Raw genomic sequence first — 12,415 nt, 5'->3', positions numbered from 1 at the left:
ACCCCCATGTTGGCCGTTTTTGAAAATTCTAATATAAACCATGGAAGTCGTAGATATGCTTGTTAGATTTTCTAGGAACTATTACATGCTTCGATTTGATAAGGCTAGGCCACTTTATGCCCTTTTTAGTGAAAGAAAAAGGGTCAAAAACAAGTAAAATCCGTAAATTAACAAGGAAATTCACTTTACCACCATTTTGGCCGTTTTTGAAATTTCTAAAATCAACCACGGAAGTCGTAGATATGGTCATTAGATTTCCTAGGAACTATTACATGCTTCGATTCGATAAGGCTAGGCCAGTTTATGCCCTTTTTAGTGAAAGAAAAAGGATCAAAATCGAGTAAAATCCGTAAATTAACAAGGAAATTACCCCCATGTTGGCCGTTTTTGAAAATTCTAATATAAACCATGGAAGTCGTAGATATGCTTGTTAGATTTCCTTAGAACAATTACATGCTTCGATTTGATAAGGCTAGGCCACTTTATGCCCTTTTTAGTGAAAGAAAAAGGGTCAAAAACGAGTAAAATCCGTAAATTAACAAGGAAATTCACTTTACCACCATTTTGGCCGTTTTTGAAATTTCTAAAATCAACCATGGAAGTCGTAGATATGCTCATTAGATTTCCTAGGAACTATTACATGCTTCGATTCGATAAGGCTAGGCCACTTTATGCCCTTTTTAGTGAACGAAAAAGGATCAAAATCGAGTAAAATCCGTAAATTAACAAGGAAATTACCACCATTTTGGCCGTTTTTGAAATTTCTAAAATCAACCACGGAAGTCGTAGATATGCTCATTAGATTTCCTAGGAACTATTACATGCTTCGATTCGATAAGGCTAGGCCACTTTATGCCTTTTTTAGTGAAAGAAAAGGGTCAAAAACGAGTAAAATCCGTAAATTAACAAGGAAATTACCCCCATGTTGGCCGTTTTAGAAAATTCTAATATAAACCATGGAAGTCATAGATATTCTTGTTAGATTTCCTTGGAACTATTACATGCTTCGATTTGATAAGGCTAGGCCACTTTATGCTCTTTTTAGTGAAAGAAAAAGGGTCAAAAACGAATAAAATCCATAAATTAACAAGGAAATTCACTTTACCACCATTTTGGCCGTTTTTGAAATTTCTAAATTCAACCATCGAAGTCGTAGATATGCTCGTTAGATTTCCTAGGAACTATTACATGCTTCGATTCGATAAGGCTAGGCCACTTTATGCCTTTTTTAGTGAAAGAAAAAGGGTCAAAAACGAGTAAAATCCGTAAATTAACAAGGAAATTACCCCCATGTTGGCCGTTTTTGAAAATTCTAATATAAACCATGGAAGTCGTAGATATGCTTGTTAGATTTCCTTAGAACAATTCACTAGTACAAAAAACCCTTTTTAAGTCGGTTAAAAAGGGCTTTTTAAATCGGGCGCGTGGCCGACTTAATAGCTCCCGTCATAAGAAGTTTTTGCTTTGTAAGTCGGATTTAGCAACCGTCTTAAGGCATCATTTTTTAAGTCGGTTAAAAGGGCCTTTTAAGTCGGGCGCGCGTGCGTCTTAATAGCTGCCGTAGTAAGAAGTTTCTGCCTGTTAAGACAGAATTTAGAACCGACTTAACAAAATCTTTTTAGCTCGGTTGTTTCTCAACTGACTTAAGAAGACGGCATATAAAAAAAAAATGTAACAAATCAACTCGACCTAAAATGAAGTTTGTTTCGTGGGTCAACTAGAATTCAAAAGACAACCAATACCAAAATATCAAAGTATCAAATCATAAACATAGAGCTGCATGTAATGTCACGCTAAATTAAATTATAGAGTAGTGCGATCAAAATAGGTGCACAACCCTACATTTGGTAAGAGTTTACACTAAAATGCAAAGTCACATATATACAAGTATAACACCTACAATCAAGAGTATTACATATCTTCACCCTTAGAGCGTTTAAATTTTCAGAATGTTTTTCAAGTGTTATTCAAGTACCTTGGCTAAATTCTCACTACATCAGAACATTTGTTTCCTGCAATGTCAGAAGAAGAAGAAAAAGATATCAACCATTATATTCACATTCTATATTTCCCTAAATCAGTGCTTTTGTTTACCAAATTCAGTCCACTTTGGAAGATAAGAAAGTAAGTGTTCATGATACAATCACATTTTTCATAAGCAATTGGAAAATTTAAACTATCTGAATTTAAACAATTTTTTTATTAATAATTTTTTAATGATATCAACTAGGCTTAGAATCACAAGTGTCACTCTCCCCATCTTATATGAAAGGTTAAGAAAATCTTTGAATTGTGTGCTAGACTAGATAAAGAAATTAAAAAACACCGATATGAATATAAAAACTCTAAGATATTACTAGGCATTGAACTCCACAAAACCATCCTGCTGCACAAGAAACTATCACACAAATGAAAGCAAACTAGTAACAATACAATTTGTTGAAGTCACCATGAATACAAAGTTCCCCTTTAATATTAGTTGTCACACAAATACATGAGCCCTATAGTTTAACAACTCCACTCTAGGTTCATTAGAATCTACTCAACTTACTGGTTATACTCAGGGAGATAAATGTTGAGTAAGATAATGCAATTGTGGGAACATAAACAAGATGTGTATAATAATAATAGCATTCAAGATCAGCATATTATGTAATTATAATTAATATAGTCTATAATGCAATCATAAACAAACTAAAATTAAAGTTATTTTTTCATTTTCTTATGATTTTTTTTACTTGTTTACAACAATTAGGTACTCTTTTCAACGATTTCTTTATTACTCACATAATCAAACTGCAGAAATTTATGCATGAAATTGTCTTAAAGTTAGAGCACGAGAAAAACTAATAACGCGGCTGTATTTTTCAATAATAAAAGTCAATATCCTAACACTAACGCGGTTTTATTTTTCAATTATAATACCACAACTGCATTTTTCAATAGACTATAGCTAACTTTACTTAGATAACCATCAAACAAACAATTACCTTATGTCTATCAAATACAGAAAAATTGAGAGAAAGTCAACACACCTTTTCTCGTTATGTGGGTGAAGAGTGAAATGATGCTACTTTGATTATTGAAAAAGCATATATGAATCCAAAGTGGAATCGGTTAAAAATATTGTAACATTGAGCTGATTCATGATTAAAAAAAATATTATTTTTAGAAAGGATTTGTAGCACTATAAAAATTCAAATTCATATAAAAAATGAGAATAGGAAAAAAGATATCATATATGAATCTAACCTTGATATGTGTAACCAATCTCATGAGGAATAAAGCTGAAGTCGAATTAAAGAACTACATTTATCAACATCATGAGGAATAGAGCCTGAGATATTATTAGAAATCAATAAAAGCATAGTTAAATTATGAAGCTTAGAAAGGCTTGAAGGTGAACTATAATTAAATTTAATATAAGACAAATCCAAAGCCCTAACTGCTAAAAACCTACTACAACCCAAAAAAGACAAAAATGGACCTCCAACACACCTCCCCCAAACGAGACCTGAATCATGGCAAAAAACACTCACAAATAGAACATCGGCCTGCTGTCCAAATTCAAGCTCCTTCAAAATATGTTCCTTGCATATCTTCCAGCTCCTTCAAAATTCGAGCACAAAGATATTTTAGAATCAAACTAAATTTACAATTGAATCCACTTTGGTTTGATGTCCATTCATAATTTTAAATTTATATTTCAACAATACTTACTTTTCAAAATTCATGTTCCTTCAATTCACATATCTAAAAGACTATGAAAAATGATATTAGTATTTTAAAAATATAACCATACTTCATGCCAATTTATGTTGAAGAGATTAATAAGGTTTGAGAAATGTTAACATGACAAGTCTATTGTTTACCAGCATCACATATCATGTTACCTAAGAGTTGAAAGCACTTGGAAAATTAAGATAGACACATCCTATCCAAAAAAATTGAGAGTCATGGTCTCTCCTAATTAATCCGATCTCAAAATAAAATGCCTACTGATCTTTCCTTCAGCGTTCTTATTTATTCAAAATCTACCTAATAGCATGACTGCCTAGTGCCTAATAAATAACATAACGGCTGCCTAAAACATAACAAAGTTGGTTGTTGCCTAATAACATAACAACTGCAGCCTAATATTAATATAATATAATAACTCTGAGTAGACATCTTGCATAAATGGTATATCAACTAAAATGCCGAGAATTAGATTTTTAAAACATCTCGAGATCGTACGCTATACTTCAGAGACTATTAGATGTACTACTTTAAAGTGACACATTCAGAAGAGTAATATTTTAATCTTTTTCAAATCCATTTTCCAATTATTCACATTATGGAACATAACATGTACCTTAACTTACTAGAGATCAGAGGTGCACTGTTTCACATAGAAAAAAACTTTCAATCTTAGATGAACCATAAGATTAAAAGGACAAAAACAACACTTGCAACGGGCACCAGAAAGCTATTGCAACTACACAAAAAAAGTACATATATACACAACACATAACGAAATTTGAGAAAATCTACAATATCATTTGATTAAAATTCAATATAGTTAATTCTATGATGTCTTACCATATGAAGTTTATCTTCTCCAGATACACGATGAAAGTATTGCAAAGAATGACAGCGGCGGAATTAGATCACTTGAACCTTATTTTGGAGCTCTCATCCTCATAAGAATATGCAGCTGAAGTATTAAACCAATAACAATTATCAATCAGAATTTGTAGAAAAAAAATATGCAGTAGCCCGATATAGGCTTCTTTTAAAGCTCTCATCCTCATAAATTAAAGTTTTCTTTTAAATCTCTAACGATACTTGGAAAGGACATGAAGCTGAAAGTCTATATCTCTAAAAAAAAAGGTAATTATGATCAACTAAACACTCTAACAAGATTATAAAAAGGAAAAGTGTTTTTATTAAAAAAGAAAGAAAAGTATTTACAAAGTATTGTAGCTTTGCATCAAAAAGTGAGGCATATAAGACATATGGATAGAAGAATAAGAAAACTATCCTAGTTATAGGTTTAAAGAATAGGACCAAAACTTACACCTTGTATATTTTTATTTCCTTAGCCTTCATGACTTGATCTAAAAATGCCTCAACTGAGTGTTGATTGTCCCTTGGTTTTTCTTCCCCTGCAAAGCTTACCAAATGTTTCATCATTAATCATCCAAATCATAGTTACTAAAAACTATCTCAACTTTCAATAACACAAAATCAATTCCACAAAAAAAAAAACACAAAATCAATAAAATTCAATCCCAATTTTTCATTAATATTAATTCAGATACACTGTTAAGATCACTAACCACAAAATGAAAAGAATTTCTATGGAGATACTCACAATTTGATCCAACTTTAATCTAAGAAAACCAAACCACTTTATCTAAAAAATCAATTTCATGAGCTAACACTATATATTGTTCAAATCAAACAAATATATTCATGGTTATTATCTAGAAAATTGTTTTCACTGTTCTTAATCCCAAACTTAATAGAAATCAAAACCATCAAATCCTGAAATTATCAATTTTATCAAATCGATTCAAAGGTATGACAATTTAAGTAAACCCTAGTACCCAAATTCTAAAAGAATAAAAATACCTTTGTGGGGAGAGTGATGGAAACAGTGACAGAGGGAACGAGTGACAGACAGATAGTGAGTGACGGAGGTTCGACTACAGTAGTGAGTAGCGGAGGTTCGATAACTGTGAGAGAGAGTGACAGCAGCGAGAGTGATGACGGCGAGAAAGTTCAGCAGCAAGAGATGGAGGCGGAGGATCAGCAACGAGTGAGTGGCGGCGGAGGTTCGATTGAAATCTGTGAGGTTCGATTGATATCTCTGAGGTTTGATATGGGAGAAAATAGAGGTTCGATTGAGAAGAAAGAAAGGTTTGATTGAGATAAGTTTTTTTTTTTACTGAAAGGTGGATAAGTGTTTTTTTGTTACTAAAAGTTGGACAAGTATTTTAATTAATAAATTCCTTCAAAAAAAAGTATTTTAATTAATAAATAAAATTTATTTATTTAATTAATAAATAATTAAGGGAAGTTAATTTCCTGAAAGAAAAGTTTTTATTTTGAAAAAAAAAAATAGAGGAAAAAATTCTTAGGTCGGGTAGTCAACTGAACGACTTAAGTAAATGACTTATTAAGTCACTTGGTCAACCAAATGACTTAAGCAGTTAAATATAAATTTTTCTTCTCATTATTCTATCAACCTTAAGTCGGGTAACCTTATAACCGACTAAAGAAAGTTTGAAAGAATTACGCAACTGCCACGGCTTCACTTCTTAAGACGGGTGGCAGAGCTAACCGACTTAAGCACGAATCTAAAAAGTATTTTTTGTACTAGTGATTACATGCTTCGATTTGATAAGGCTAGGCCACTTTATGCCCTTTTTAGTGAAAGAAAAAGGGTCAAAAACGAGTAAAATCCGTAAATTAACAAGGAAATTCACTTTACCACCATTTTGGCCGTTTTTGAAATTTCTAAAATCAACTATGGAAGACGTAGATATGCTCATTAGATTTCCAAGGAACTATTACATGCTTCGATTCGATAAGGCTAGGCCACTTTATGCCCTTTTTAGTGAACGAAAAAGGATCAAAATCGAGTAAAATCCGTAAATTAACAAGGAAATTACCACCATTTTGGCCGTTTTTGAAATTTCTAAAATCAACCATGGAAGTCGTATATATGCTCATTAGATTTCCTAGGAACTATTACATGCTTCGATTCGATAAGGCTAGACCACTTTATGCCTTTTTTAGTGAAAGAAAAGGGTCAAAAACGAGTAAAATCCGAAAATTAACAAGGAAATTACCCCCATGTTGGCCGTTTTTGAAAATTCTAATATAAACCATGGAAGTCATAGATATGCTTGTTAGATTTCCTTGGAACAATTACATGCTTCGATTTGATAAGGCTAGGCCACTTTATGCTCTTTTTAGTGAAAGAAAAAGGGTCAAAAACGAATAAAATCCTTAAATTAACAAGGAAATTCACTTTACCACCATTTTGGCCGTTTTTGAAATTTCTAAAATCAACCATGGAAGTCGTAGATATGCTCATTAGATTTCCTAGGAACTATTACATGCTTCGATTCGATATGGCTAGGCCACTTTATGCCTTTTTTAGTGAAAGAAAAAGGGTCAAAAACGAGTAAAATCCGTAAATTAACAAGGAAATTACCCCCATGTTGGCCGTTTATGAAAATTCTAATATAAACCATGGAAGTCGTAGATATGCTTGTTAGATTTCCTTAGAACAATTACATGCTTCGATTTGATGAGGCTAGGCCACTTTATGCCCTTTTTAGTGAAAGAAAAAGGGTCAAAAACGAGTAAAATCCGTAAATTAACAAGGAAATTCACTTTACCACCATTTTGGCCGTTTTTGAAATTTCTAAAATCAACCATGGAAGTCGTAGATATGCTCATTAGATTTCCTAGGAACTATTACATGCTTCGATTTGATAAGGCTAGGCCACTTTATGCCTTTTTTAGTGAAAGAAAAAGGGTCAAAAACAAGTAAAATCCGTAAATTAACAAGGAAATTACCCCCATGTTGGCCGTTTTTGAAAATTCTAATATAAACCATGGAAGTCGTAGATATGCTTGTTAGTTTTTCTAGGAACTACTACATGCTTCGATTTGATAAGGCTAGGCCACTTTATGCCCTTATTAGTGAAAGAAAAAGGGTCAAAAACAAGTAAAATCCGTATATTAACAAGGAAATTCACTTTACCACCATTTTGGCCGTTTTTGAAATTTCTAAAATCAACCACGGAAGTCGTAGATATGGTCATTAGATTTCCTAGGAACTATTACATGCTTCGATTCGATAAGGCTAGGCCAGTTTATCCCCTTTTTAGTGAAAGAAAAAGGATCAAAATCGAGTAAAATCCGTAAATTAACAAGGAAATTACCCCCATGTTGGCCGTTTTTGAAAATTCTAATATAAACCATGGAAGTCGTAGATATGCTTGTTAGATTTCTTAGGAACTATTACATGCTTCGATTTGATAAGGCTAGGCCACTTTATGCCCTTTTTAGTGAAAGAAAAAAGGTTAAAAACGAGTAAAATCCGTAAATTAACAAGGAAATTCACTTTACCACCATTTTGGCCGTTTTTGAAATTTCTAAAATCAACCATGGAAGTCGTAAATATGCTCATTAGATTTCCAAGGAACTATTACATGCTTCGATTCGATAAGGCTAGGCCACTTTATGCCCTTTTTAGTGAACGAAAAAGGATCAAAATCGAGTAAAATCCGTAAATTAACAAGGAAATTACCACCATTTTGGCCGTTTTTGAAATTTCTAAAATCAACCACGGAAGTCGTAGATATGCTCATTAGATTTCCTAGGAACTATTACATGCTTCGATTCGATAAGGCTAGGCCACTTTATGCCTTTTTTAGTGAAAGAAAAGGGTCAAAAACGAGTAAAATCCGTAAATTAACAAGGAAATTACCCCCATGTTGGCCGTTGTTGAAAATTGTAATATAAACCATGGAAGTCATAGATATGCTTGTTAGATTTCCTTGGAACTATTACATGCTTCGATTTGATAAGGCTAGGCCACTTTATGCTCTTTTAAGTGAAAGAAAAAGGGTCAAAAACGAATAAAATCCATAAATTAACAAGGAAATTCACTTTACCACCATTTTGGCCGTTTTTGAAATTTCTAAATTCAACCATGGAAGTCGTAGATATGCTCATTAGATTTCCTAGGAACTATTACATGCTTCGATTCGATAAGGCTAGGCCACTTTATGCCTTTTTTAGTGAAAGAAAAGGGTCAAAAACGAGTAAAATCCGTAAATTAACAAGGAAATTACCCCCTTGTTGGCCGTATTTGAAATTTCTAAAATCAACCATGGAAGTCGTAGATTTGCTCATTAGATTTCCTAGGAACTATTACATGCTTCGATTCGATAAGGCTAGGCCACTTTATGCCCTTTTTAGTGAAAGAAAAAGGGTCAAAAACGAGTAAAATCCGTAAATTAACAAGGAAATTAACCTATCCCCCATTTTGGCCGTTTTTGAAATTTCTAAAATCAACCATGGAAGTCGTAGATATGCTCATTAGATTTCCTAGGAACTATTACATGCTTCGATTCGATAAGGCTAGGCCACTTTATGCCTTTTTTAGTGAAAGAAAAGGGTCAAAAACGAGTAAAATCCGAAAATTAACAAGGAAATTACCCCCATGTTGGCCGTTTTTGAAAATTCTAATATAAACCATGGAAGTCATAGATATGCTAGTTAGATTTCCTTGGAACAATTACATGCTTCGATTTGATAAGGCTAGGCCACTTTATGCTCTTTTTAGTGAAAGAAAAAGGGTCAACAACGAATAAAATCCATAAATTAACAAGGAAATTCACTTTACCACCATTTTGGCCGTTTTTGAAATTTCTAAAATCAACCATGGAAGTCGTAGATATGCTCATTAGATTTCCTAGGAACTATTACATGCTTCGATTCGATATGGCTAGGCCACTTTATGCCTTTTTTAGTGAAAGAAAAAGGGTCAAAAACGAGTAAAATCCGTAAATTAACAAGGAAATTACCCCCATGTTGGCCGTTTATGAAAATTCTAATATAAACCATGGAAGTCGTAGATATGCTTGTTAGATTTCCTTAGAACAATTACATGCTTCGATTTGATAAGGCTAGGCCACTTTATGCCCTTTTTAGTGAAAGAAAAAGGGTCAAAAACGAGTAAAATCCGTAAATTAACAAGGAAATTCACTTTACCACCATTTTGGCCGTTTTTGAAATTTCTAAAATCAACCATGGAAGTCGTAGATATGCTCATTAGATTTCCTGGGAACTATTACATGCTTCGATTCGATAAGGCTAGGCCACATTATGCCCTCTTTAGTGAACGAAAAAGGATCAAAATCAAGTAAAATCCGTAAATTAACAACGAAATTACCACCATTTTGGCCGTTTTTGAAATTTCTAAAATCAACCATGGAAGTCGTAGATATGCTCATTAGATTTCCTAGGAACTATTACATGCTTCGATTCGATAAGGCTAGGCCACTTTATGCCTTTTTTAGTGAAAGAAAAGGGTCAAAAACGAGTAAAATCCGTAAATTAACAAGGAAATTACCCCCATGTTGGCCGTTTTTGAAAATTCTAATATAAACCATGGAAGTCATAGATATGCTTGTTAGATTTCCTTGGAACTATTACATGCTTCGATTTGATAAGGCTAGGCCACTTTATGCTCTTTTTAGTGAAAGAAAAAGGGTCAAAAACGAATAAAATCCATAAATTAACAACGAAATTCACTTTACCACCATTTTGGCCGTTTTTGAAATTTCTAAAATCAACCATGGATGTCGTAGATATGCTCATTAGATTTCCTAGGAACTATTACATGCTTCGATTTGATAAGGCTAGGCCACTTTATGCCTTTTTTAGTGAAAGAAAAAGGGTCAAAAACGAGTAAAATCCGTAAATTAACAAGGAAATTACCCCCATGTTGGCCGTTTTTGAAAATTCTAATATAAACCATGGAAGTCGTAGATATGCTTGTTAGATTTTCTAAGAACTATTACATGCTTCGATTTGATAAGGCTAGGCCACTTTATGCCCTTTTTAGTGAAAGAAAAAGGGTCAAAAACAAGTAAAATCCGTAAATTAACAAGGAAATTCACTTTACCACCATTTTGGCCGTTTTTGAAATTTCTAAAATCAACCACGGAAGTCGTAGATATGGTCATTAGATTTCCTAGGAATTATTACATGCTTCGATTCGATAAGGCTAGGCCAGTTTATGCCCTTTTTAGTGAAAGAAAAAGGATCAAAATCGAGTAAAATCCGTAAATTAACAAGGAAATTACCCCCATGTTGGCCGTTTTTGAAAATTCTAATATAAACCATGGAAGTCGTAGATATGCTTGTTAGATTTCTTAGGAACTATTACATGCTTCGATTTGATAAGGCTAGGCCACTTTATGCCCTTTTTAGTGAAAGAAAAAAGGTCAAAAACGAGTAAAATCCGTAAATTAACAAGGAAATTCACTTTACCACCATTTTGGCCGTTTTTGAAATTTCTAAAATCAACCATGGAAGTCGTAAATATGCTCATTAGATTTCCTAGGAACTATTACATGCTTCGATTCGATAAGGCTAGGCCACTTTATGCCCTTTTTAGTGAACGAAAAAGGATCAAAATCGAGTAAAATCCGTAAATTAACAAGGAAATTACCACCATTTTGGCCGTTTTTGAAATTTCTAAAATCAACCACGGAAGTCGTAGATATGCTCATTAGATTTCCTAGGAACTATTACATGCTTCGATTCGATAAGGCTAGGCCACTTTATGCCTTTTTTAGTGAAAGAAAAGGGTCAAAAACGAGTAAAATCCGTAAATTAACAAGGAAATTACCCCCTTGTTGGCCGTATTTGAAATTTCTAAAATCAACCATGGAAGTCGTAGATTTGCTCATTAGATTTCCTAGGAACTATTACATGCTTCGATTCGATAAGGCTAGGCCACTTTATGCCCTTTTTAGTGAAAGAAAAAGGGTCAAAAACGAGTAAAATCCGTAAATTAACAAGGAAATTAAACTATCCCCCATTTTGGCCGTTTTTGAAATTTCTAAAATCAACCATGGAAGTCGTAGATATGCTCATTAGATTTCCTAGGAACTATTACATGCTTCGATTCGATAAGGCTAGGCCACTTTATGCCTTTTTTAGTGAAAGAAAAGGGTCAAAAACGAGTAAAATCCGTAAATTAACAAGGAAATTACCCCCATGTTGGCCGTTTTTGAAAATTCTAATATAAACCATGGAAGTCATAGATATGCTTGTTAGATTTCCTTGGAACAATTACATGCTTCGATTTGATAAGGCTAGGCCACTTTATGCTCTTTTTAGTGAAAGAAAAAGGGTCAAAAACGAATAAAATCCATAAATTAACAAGGAAAATCACTTTACCACCATTTTGGCCGTTTTTGAAATTTCTAAAATCAACCATGGAAGTCGTAGATATGCTCATTAGATTTCCTAGGAACTATTACATGCTTCGATTCGATATGGCTAGGCCACTTTATGCCTTTTTTAGTGAAAGAAAAAGGGTCAAAAACGAGTAAAATCCGTAAATTAACAAGGAAATTACCCCCATGTTGGCCGTTTATGAAAATTCTAATATAAACCATGGAAGTCGTAGATATGCTTGTTAGATTTCCTTAGAACAATTACATGCTTCGATTTGATAAGGCTTGGCCACTTTATGCCCTTTTTAGTGAAAGAAAAAGGGTCAAAAACGAGTAAAATCCGTAAATTAACAAGGAAATTCACTTTACCACCATTTTGGCCGTTTTTGAAATTTCTAAAATCAACCATGGAAGTCGTAGATATGCTCATTAGATTT

The sequence above is a fragment of the Medicago sativa genome, chromosome 4, assembly GCF_051527215.1.
Source record: "Medicago sativa cultivar Bolivia chromosome 4, Bolivia_mono, whole genome shotgun sequence".
Taxonomy (NCBI): Eukaryota; Viridiplantae; Streptophyta; class Magnoliopsida; order Fabales; family Fabaceae; genus Medicago; species Medicago sativa.
This window is presented reverse-complemented; position numbering follows the sequence as displayed.